Here is an 11,109-nt window from a genome sequence, read left to right as displayed (position 1 = left end):
TTTCACTCTTATTTGTCTCCTGTTTTGCTTTATTAGCTCTATTAATATCATCTTTCAAAATGGAATCAGGAGTTATTGGAAGCAAAGTAATATTTTTATCGTTATGAACAAGAGTATACTAATTGTTTCTACCATGGTGTACAGAATTTTTATCAAATTGCCATGGTCTACCAAGTAATAAGGAACATGCTTGCATAGGTACCACATCACAATCAACATAATCAGCATGTGTAGAGATACTAAAATGCACATGAACAGTACGTGTTACCTTAACCTTGCCGCTGTTGTTGAACCATTGGATGTAGTAAGGATGTGGATGTGGTCTTGTGGTGAGAGATAGCTTCTCCACCATCTCCATGCTATCCAAGTTATTGCAGCTCCCTCCATCTATGATCACGCGAACAGAACGTTCCTTCACAACGCCCTTTGTATGGAACTTGCTCCAATGTTCATCCTTCTCCAAGCTAGGCCCTTCATTTGTAAGCAAAACAAATGTATCCAATTTAGGCAGCATCATAATCTCATGAACATTAGAATCATTACCAAGAAACGAAAGTACCTGGTAATTTAATTGGCGTGCGCGAGCTCTAGTAATTGGTCCAATATATGTAACAGTAGGGGCTGTGGGTGTAACAATGGTACTGATGTGGAGAAGACTTTGACGATCGATTAATATCATCTTTCAATGAGATCGGGACCCTCGCCTCTATCAGACTCCCTGCGAGAAAGCAATCCCAGAGCCATACTATCCATTCATCATAACCATGTCTCATATCCATTTCTTATCTCAAGTATCTAGTTCTAGTTGTATCGATCGGGATACAACTCCAAGTGTCTGTTACCGTAGGACAGGCTATCGATAGATGTTTTCTTCCCTACAGGGGTGCACCAACTTACCCACCACGCTCGATTATCTCTGGCTAGGCACACTTTCCTGGGTCATGCCCGGCCTCGGCCAAACAATACGCCGCAACCCGACCTAGGCTTAATAGAGAGGCTAGCACGCCGGACTAAACTTATGCCCCCAGGGGTCATGGGCCATCTCCCTGGGAACTCCTGCACGTTGCGTGGGCGGCCGGTGAGCAGACCTAGCTACCTCCTTCAACAAGGTAGGTGCTTACCAGTCCAACCCGGCGCGCGTCGCTCAGTTGCTGACGTCTATTAAGCTTCGGCTGATGTATACGACGTAGAGCACCCATACAATGCCCACGTGATGGTTAGTGCTATCAGGCCAGAGGCCCCTCAGATCAAATATCCAAATCATAGTGGATTAGGAATGCGCGGTTACAAGCAGAGACTCACGAAAGATGTGACCCCGTCGCCCCGTCTCGAGTACTTGCGGCAAGGGCTAAGAATGCCCGGCCATGCCTCGTAAGTATCTCGTGGGCACCTTACAGGTCAACCCGACTCCACATCACTCGCAATTAAGCTCGCGCGGGCACCCCTCAGGGCCGACCCGTCTTTAGTAACATGGTTCAGTGTAAAGTCATAGTAACCATAGTAACTGTGTGTCCAAACATCAAGGGGAAAACCCGAGGAATCACCCCCAGCGAATTCCACTCGATGTAATCATCAAGGTGACCGTAAGAGGGACCACCCTCGAGGTTCACACTTGAGGGGTTGCACAACAGAGTCGTATCGGAAGTGGTTAAGGAGGAAATCACCCTCGACGACCACGACCGGATAGCTACACTACAGAGATCTCATTATGAGTGACGTATGAGGTTCCACCCTCGGCACACGATGGTAACTCTGCAGAGTCGTACAACTAGGGGGGTGATGTGCGTTGTCAGGGCCTGGACTTCAATCACGTTGATCGAGTCATCGAACATAAAGCGAGGCAACTTGGACAAAGTGGGGTCACTGATGGATCTCTAACCAACCTATACTAAGCAGTTTAGGATAAGCAGGTAAGGTATGAAAGCAGGTAACAAAAACAGGCTATGCATCAGAGTAGGATCATATAGAAAGCAGTAGCAGTTCTAATTCAAGCATGAGAGGGAAAGAAATGGGTGATATCGGAATGCTCAAGGGGGGTTTGCTTGCCTGGTTGCTCTGGCAAGGAGGGGTCATTGTTGACGTAGTCGATCACAGGGGCAACATCGGTCTCGGGGTCTACCGGAGAGAAGAGGGGGAAGAAACAGTAAATACAGAGCAAACAATGCATCACAAGGCATAACATGACGATAGGCAGAGCTAGGGTTGTCCTAACGTAGTACTACACGTTGCAGACGAAGGGGATAAACATCCGAAGATGAATCCCCGGCGTTAGACGAATTCCGGGCAGATGAAACAAAGGGGACGGTTGCAGGTTTGCTATGCTAGGGACATGTCGCGGACGAACGGGTTGCGTATCCGGATTCGTCTCGTCGTTCTGAGCAACTTTCAAGTACAAAGTTTTTCCATCCGAGCTAAGGTTTATTTTATATCAACTTTAAAAGATTTAAGCCATTTTTAGGATTTATTTAATTATTTTAAATCCAACATTATCCAGAATAGTGCATGCTAACGTCAGCAGTCAACAGAGGTGTTGACCGGTCAACTGACATGTGGGACCCACATGTCATTGTCTATTTAGCCTAATTAGGGTTTAACTAATCTAATTACTATTTAGTTAATTAACACTAGTTAATTAGGTTAATTAAACATTAATTAATTTAATTTAATTAATTAATATGTATTTTTTATCATTTATTATATATTTTTAAAACTTTTAAACTTCACCTTTTTTTATTAAACGTTCTGGGGCCGGACCCCACTGTCATAGGCCCTGGAGGCCTTATCGGGCACACGGGCGCGGGTGGGCGCCGCCCGAATTGCCCCGGGTGCGGGCACCAGGCGGAGGACGTCGAGGCGAGGCCGTGGCCTTGGAGAGGCTTGCCGGCCGGCCACAGCGGCAAGGGCGGACGCAGGGCGGCGAGCGGGACTACAAGCGGCGGCCACAGGAAGGCTGGGCGAGGCGCAGGATGGCGCGCGGCCAGCGGGCATAGGCGGGGCGGGACGGACGACGGGCGTGGTCGGGAGGAGCCGGTGTGGGCGCAGCACGCAGCCCTGGCGATGCGGTGGTGCGAGGTCGCAGTAGCAGGTGCGGCGGCCGGAGCAGCGCCGTGCGGAAGGCGCGGCCGGCAGCGGCGCTTGGCGCGGGCGAGCAGCGCCGCAGGTGAGCGGGGCGGGGGCGCATAGGCCGGCGCGTGAGGCGGGCTGCCGGACTGAGCGTGAGTGGAGGCGCTGGAGGAACGGGCCGCGGGGCGTGGTGGTGTGCGCGTGCGGTGCAAGGCGCGCGACGCGAGCGAGGTGTGGCCGAGCGCGGCGCACGGAGGCGGCAGGCGGAGCAAGCAGCAGCGCAGCAGGAGGAAGAGCAGCAGCGGCAGCTGCAGGGCCGCGGCGCGATGCAAACGAGCACGACGCGTGCGCACGCATGGACGAGCAGCCGGAGCAGACGACGAGTGCGGGGAGAGGAGGAGAGGTTGGGGCCTCACCGGGGTTGTAGGGCGCGAAGCAGTGGGGCGTGGGGAGGAGGTCGGGGATGACATGTGATGGGGAGGCAGTCCGGCGAGGTGGCTCCGGCGTCGAGCAGCGGGGCGGCGTCCTGCATCGAGGGCGCAGTCGCCGTGGGAACAGGGGGGCGACGGGATCGGGGTCGTTCCAGATCCAGATCGATGGGGGAGGATAAGGGGAACGTGGGTGTGGGAGTGGGTGCGGGAACCGCTAGGGTTTGGGTTGGGGTGGCCTTATAGGCCAGAGAGGGGGCCGACTGGGCCGGCCGGTTGGCTAGCTGGGACAGTCGGTCCAGCGTGGGGGGGGGTTGTTTTCTGTTATCTGTTTTCTTTTATTTTCTTTTTTACAGAAGAATCTTGTAGATAAATGAGCCGCCAAATGTATTTTGTTAAAAGTGAAACTTGGTTACACACATATAATGCCTTATCCAGCACTGCCACAAAAAGTTTGGGGCCATCAGGAGTTGTCCAAGCATTTTTAGAAAATGAAAAGGACATCTTAAATAATGATGGACCAGATAATAAATTCCCAAAGGCAATTTAGGACTTTCCAAAAATGTTGGTTTCAACATGACAAATATCTAGGGATTATTTGCCATAGGATGAACTATTTTATTTGCATGATAGAAGAAGCAAATATTTGACATGCAATTTAAATTTGAATTTGAAACAGATTTTGGACAAGTGGCATTTTGGCATGATGACATGACCTTCATTAGGGGGATATTACTGTGGTGCGATGCTGGGGATGTTACAAATCTCCTCCACTACAAGAAATCTCGTCCCGAGATTTAAGTGGGGAAGTAAAGAGTAACTTCGGGAGAACTGACCCTTATAGGGTTAATTATCTGGTGAGCAATCCAGGGAATGAGGCAGAAGTATCTCTCGAGTTGAAACTTAATAAACACCGAGAGCAAAGTATGAAGGTACAATAGGAAGTTTCAAGCGAATGGACAAACTATTGATACCTGAACAGAGTGTGAGAAAGGGGTTCAGAGCATCGGGAATAGATCATCTCTCAGAAGGTGGCTCGTGACATGATATGAAGCCAAACGCAAGAATATTTCGGGATCAAATATATACAAGAGAGTCAGGTTTCGATCATGTGGAACTGTGGGTTATGGGCCCACCATGTGGGTTAAAAGTAGGAAGAGCGGTGACATGTTACATGGTTATGATAGTAAGGCATGTCAGAGTGTAACCTGTCAGTTATGTCAGCAACAACGTCGGTACCAAGGGCGAGGGACGAAGAGAACCATTTTCCTGCTCGTTGAATGAGGCGGGACATTAGGCAAAGTTCTCGTCCATCGGTGGCTACCAGAATGTCATCAACCATAGTAGCAGGGTCTTTACTGACAGACTTGTACATTGAGGTGCTTACGTAAGCAGGAAATTATCTCTACTGAGATAAGTTAGTTTACCAGAAAGGTTAAACAAAAGAATGGAAAGGAAAACATGATTAGTATATTAATCAGAACAATGGAAAGGAAAATGTGTTTAAACACATTTATCAGGAGTATATCCTTCCCAAGGACAAGCAGAGGATGATATCCATGACAGGATAGTAAGTAGATAACCAATTAGGTAAAGGGAAAGAAATTTCATGACATTACCCATACAACAGTGTTTGGATAATTGATAAAGGAAATTTAGTATCGCGCTTCAAATGTTCTTATTGGAGATCGGATTACCACAGACATGCTTCGAGATAGCGTTGACATGGTTTCAAGCAAAGGTCAAACTTTGGATACACCAAGGATCCATCGGAAACAGCTTAGAAAATAAGTCATAGAATTTTAGCAGGGAAAAGATGAGGGTGTGGCCGACGGGCTCAGTAGCAATCCATCGACATGTCAAAAAGGATGTATTCCCAAAATTAATATGATCAAGTTTGTGTTGGAGGGAAGACAAGAATGTTGTTGATGCTGACACAAATCACTGAGAGGCAAGGATGGTATTTCTAGCCATGAATTCAATTGGCATCTTTGAAGAAGCCAAAGTGTGACGGTGATCAAGACAAAGTTTGTCGAGAGACTCTATGAAGATGCCCTCGAGCAGAAAAGGGAGGATGGAGTGAAAGGCTATGAGAACCACGGATTCGTCACAATCTCAAAGTCAAGCTGGTTGTTCGAGGTGAAATGATAAGATGAGGAAGATCGACGTAAGCTTAGCTCATCGTCGGAAGTTGCTCCGGGCATAAGGACTAGGTAGCACAGTTAAAAAGTTGTCATGATAAAATATAGCCGTTCAGGCTAGGAATGATGTGATGGGGTATAAGGCTTCCCAGTATCAAGTACTAGGTGTAATGTCAGAAGGTAAATCGGAGTAGAGGTTGGATGGGGGAAATGATTTGCAGAGGATAAGTAATTTTAACTTACCCAGTAAATGAGACCAAGGAGGAAATATGGTCGAGACCATAACTGCAAGGTATCCAATTTACGATACCGGAAGAATTATTCAAATGATTAAATATCCTTGCAAGAAGCTTTCATGATAAGTTCCACACCGTGTCCATGGGCATGAACACAAAGGTTCAGGGTCGACTCCCACTTCTGCAATGCATAATCTTTCATTTTATTTCTTGCTCTTGATGAAGCTGTAGTATTGAAATTTTATCTGACAAAAAGCCAGTAGAGTATAACCCGCATAACTTTCGAGTTCACATAGATTAGGGAAGGCATAGGTTCAACCCATCGGGGAACATATATCATAAATTCCAAAAATAAATAACACAAGCTCGGTAGTAGAGCATGATTGAGAAAGCGGAGGATACAATTTACCAAAAGCATTATGTATCCGAGGAAAGGCTCACAAGCTTATTGAATATGAAGGACGTTGTCGGATAAAATCCGAAAAAGGGGGTTTGGTGGTCCACAAGGGATCTGATGTGAGCATCAGTACTAAACCAGAGGAAGAAAGAATGCAAGGAGATCAGATTATAGAAACAGCTGACTAACTCAAAGCTCAACTGCAAAGGAATTATGAATTCCAAGACAAGGGATCAGAAGCAATGCTCTGATTAGGGATGGATAGGTAGAATAGCCTTAGGGGTACAATCGATGGCAATTTGATTGATCGAGATTCAGCACATGTTAAAATGATGTCTAAGACGGAAGGATGAATTCTAGGATCTGATTGAGGATTGCAAGCATTCGCAACATATTGTATCAACGGACTCAAAATGATAATGACAAAGGCTGACAATAAGATTACTAGACTTATGGTATTAACCATAATGCAAGCAAGCAAGAAATTCAAGAACAATAGGCTGTTGAGGATTTTCACAAGAACAAATGGTATTACGAAGACTTTTGTGAAGTACAAGAATCAACTGAGGATGAGAGGATACTCGATAAGTGCACAAAGTTATCCGTAGGGGTATTCAGATGACAAGGAACTGCAAGGCAGTAAGCTCAAAGGATTCTCGGAAAAAGGAGAACAGTTACGGACATCTTGTAATAACAAGATCAATGGGTTAGAATGTAAGATTGGCAAGTGTGTGTAGCTATCCATATGGATATTTCGGTGGTAGGGAATTGCCAAGGCAACAGGCACAAAGTCTCGAGAGAATATCGTAGAGCATCTTCGGAATCTTCTGATGCAGCAGGCGATCATCTAAAATAAGGGGCTCTCCGAGCAGATGTGATCACGAGATCCTAATGTTAGAGTTAGTAAAACCATTTAACCCAAATAGAAGAGAGATCAGAGTCCCAGAGTATAGACGAGGAATAAAAGATCCTAATACCACTCAATTGGCGACGTGGGCCCGTAAGACACACATCCAAGTTAGTAAAACGATTTTCGGTTTCTAGACTCAACTTCGGCCAAGGAGTTGGAAAGGGGGGGTCCTACAGGCAGTCAGCTCTGATACCAATTTGTGATGCCCTCGATTCAATCATACACTAATCATACACGCAAATGTGTACGATCAAGATCAAGGACTCACGGGAAGATATCACAACACAACTCTAGACACAAATGAAAATAATACAAGCTTTATATTACAAGCCAGGGGCCTCGAGGGCTCGAATACATAAGCTCGAATACACAAGAGTCAGCAGAAGCAACAATATCTGAGTACAGACATGAGTTAGACAAGTTTGCCTTAAGAAGGCTAGCACAAAAGCATCAATGATTGAAAAGGCAAGGCCTCCTGCCTGGGAGTCTCCTAACTACTCCGAGTCGTCATCGACCGTCACGTTGTAGTAGGCACCCTCGGGGTAGTAGTAATCATCAGTGGTGTCGTCTGGCTCCTGGGATCCGTAATCTGGTCGCAACAATCGGGTATGGGGACAAAAGAGGTAGCAAAGCAGCCATGAGTACTCATCCAAAGTACTCGCAAGACTTACATCAGATCTAAACTAAGTGTGCATCTGTATCAAAGGAAAAGGGCTGTATCTGTGGACTAAACTGCAGAATGCCAGAATAGAGGAAAGTCCTAGTCCCATCGATGAGTAGCATCTTCTAGAAACCACCATCTTGCAGCAACAGGAGGGAGTAGAGTAGCATAAAGTAAAGTAGCAGTAGTGTTATCAACCTCGGCCAGAGATCCTTTCTCGACTCCCTGCGAGAAAGCAATCCCAGATCCATACTATCCATTCATCATAACCATGTCTCATATCCATTTCTCATCTCAAGTATCCAGTTCTAGTTGTATCGATCGGGATACAACTCCAAGTGTCCGTTACCGAAGGACAGGCTATCGATAGATGTTTTCTTCCCTGCAGGGGTGCACCAACTTACCCACCACGCTCGATTAACTCCGGCCGGACACACTTTCCTGGGTCATGCCCGGCCTCGGCCAAACAATACGCCGCAACCCGACCTAGGCTTAATAGAGAGGCCAACACGCCGGACTAAACCTATGCCCCCAGGGGTCATGGGCCATCTCCCCAGGAACTCCTGCATGTTGCGTGGGCAGCCGGTGAGCAGACCTAGCTACCTCCTTCAACAAGGTAGGTGCTTACCAGTCCAACCCGGCGCGCGCCGCTCAGTCGCTGACGTCTATTAAGCTTTGGCTGATGTATACGACGCAGAACGCCCATACAATGCCCACGTGATGGTTAGTTCTATCAGGCCAGAGGCCCCTCGGATCAAATATCCAAATCGTAGTGGATTAGGAACGCGCGGTAACAAGCAGAGACTCACAAAAGATGTGACCCCGTCGCCCCGTCTCGAGTACTTGTGGCAAGGGCTAAGAATGCCCGGCCACGCCTCATAAGTATCTCGTGGGCACCTTACAGGTCAACCCGACTCAACATCACTCGCAATTAAGCTCGCGCGGGTACCCCTCAGGGCCGACCCGTCTTTAGTAACATGGTTCAGTGTAAATTCATAGTAACCATAGTAACTGTGTGTCCAGACATCAAGGGGAAAACCCGAGGAATCACCCTCGGCGAATTCCACTCGATGTAATCATCAAGGTGAACGTAAGAGGGACCACCCTCGAGGTTCACACTTGAGGGGTTGCACGACAAAGTCGTATCGGAAGTGGTTAAGGAGGAAATCACCCTCAATGACCATGACCGGATAGCTACACTACAGAGATCTCATTAGGAGTGATGTATGAGGTTCCACCCTCGGCACTCGATGGTAACTCTGCAGAGTCGTACAACTAGGGGGGTGATGTGCGGTGTCGGGGCCTGGACGTCGATCACGTTGATCAAGTCATCGAACATAAAGCGAGGCAACTGGGACAAGGTGGGGCCACTGATGGATCTCTAACCAACTATACTAAGCAGTTTAGGATAAGCAGGTAAGGTATGAAAGCAGGTAACAAAAACAGGCTATGCATCAGAGTAGGATCATATAGAAAGCAGTAGCAGTTCTAATGCAAGCATGAGAGGGAAAGAAATGGGCGATATCGGAATGCTCAAGGGGGTTTGCTTGATTGGTTGCTCTGGCAAGGAGGGGTCGTCGACGTAGTCGATCACAGGGGCAACATCGGTCTCGGGGTCTACCGGAGAGAAGAGGGGGAAGAAACAGTAAATACAAAGCAAACAATGCATCACAAGGCATAACATGACGATAGGCAGAGCTAGGGTTGTCCTAACGTAGTACTACACGTTGTAGACGGAGGGGATAAACATCCGAGGATGAATCCCCGGCTTTGGACGAATTCCGGACAGATGAATGAGAGAGGACGGTTGCAGGTTTGCTATGCTAGGGACGTGTGGCGGATGAACGCGTTGTGTATCCAGATTCGTCTCGTCATTCTAAGCAACTTTCATGTACAAAGTTTTTCCATCCGAGGTACCGTTTATTTTATATTAACTTTAAAAGATTTAAACCGTTTTTAGGATTTATTTAATTATTTTAAATCCAACATTATCCAGAATAGTGCATGCTGATGTCACCATGACATCAACAGTCAACAGAGGTGTTGACTGGTCAACTGACGTGTGGGACCCACATGTCATTGTCTGTTTAGCCTAATTAGGGTTTAACTAATCTAATTACTGTTTAGTTAATTAACACTAGTTAATTAGGTTAATTAAACATTAATTAATTAATTTAATTTAATTAATTAATTAATTAATATGTATTTTTTTATCATTTATTATATTTTTTAAAACTTTTAAACTTCACTTTTTTTATTAAACGTTCTGGGGCCGGGCCCCACTGTCATAGGCCCTGGAGGCCTTATCGGGCACACGGGCGCGGGTGGGTGCCGCCCGAATTGCCCCGGGCGCGGGCACCAGGCGGAGGACGCCGGGGCAAGGCCGTGGCCTCGGCAAGGCTTGCCGGCCGGCTACAGCAGCAAGGGCGGACATAGGGCGGCGAGTGGGACTACATGCGACAGCCATGGGAAGGCTGGGCGAGGCGCGGGATGGCGCGCGACCAGGGGGCAGAGGCGGGGCGGGATGGGCGGCGGGCATGGTCGGACGGAGCCGGCGTGGGCGCGGCGCGCGAGCCTGGAGATGCGGTGGTGCGAGGCCGCAGTAGCAGGTGCGGTGGCCGGAGCAGCGTCGTGCCGAAGGCGCGGCCGGCAGCGGCGCTTGGCGCGGGCGAGCAGCGCCACAGGTGAGCGGGGCGGGGGCGCACAGGCCGACGCGTGAGGCGGGCTGCAGGACAGAGCGCGAGTGGAGGCGCTGGTGGAACGGGCTGCGGGGCGTGGTGGTGTGCGCGTGCGGTGCAAGGCACGCGACGTGAGCGGGGCGCGGTGGTCGGGCAGGGCGGAGCGGGGCGCGGCCGAGCGCGGCGCACGGAGGCGGCATGCAGAGCAAGCAGTAGCGCAACAGGAGGAAGAACAGCAGCGGCAGCTGCAGGGCCGCGACGCTGTGTAGACGAGTACGGCGCGTGCGCACGCTTGGACGAGCGGCCGGAGCGGACGACGAGTGCGGGGAGAGGAGGAGAGGCTGGGGCCTCACCGGGGTTGTAGGGCGTGGGGCAGTGGGGCATGGGGAGGAGGTCAGGGACGACATGTGATGGGGAGACAGTCCGGCGAGGTGGCTCCGGCATCGAGCGGCGGGGTGGCATCGTGCGTCGAGGGCGCGGTCGCCACGGGAACAGAGGGGCGACGGGATCGGGGTCGTTCCCGATCCAGATCAATGGGGGAGGAGAAGGGGAACCTGGGTGTGGGAACTGCTAGGGTTTGGGTCGGGGTGGCCTT

This window comes from Triticum dicoccoides, chromosome 7A, assembly GCF_002162155.2.
Source record: "Triticum dicoccoides isolate Atlit2015 ecotype Zavitan chromosome 7A, WEW_v2.0, whole genome shotgun sequence".
In the NCBI taxonomy this organism is placed as follows: domain Eukaryota; kingdom Viridiplantae; phylum Streptophyta; class Magnoliopsida; order Poales; family Poaceae; genus Triticum; species Triticum dicoccoides.
The sequence above is the reverse complement of the archived record's forward strand: the minus strand, read 5'-3'. Positions refer to the sequence as shown.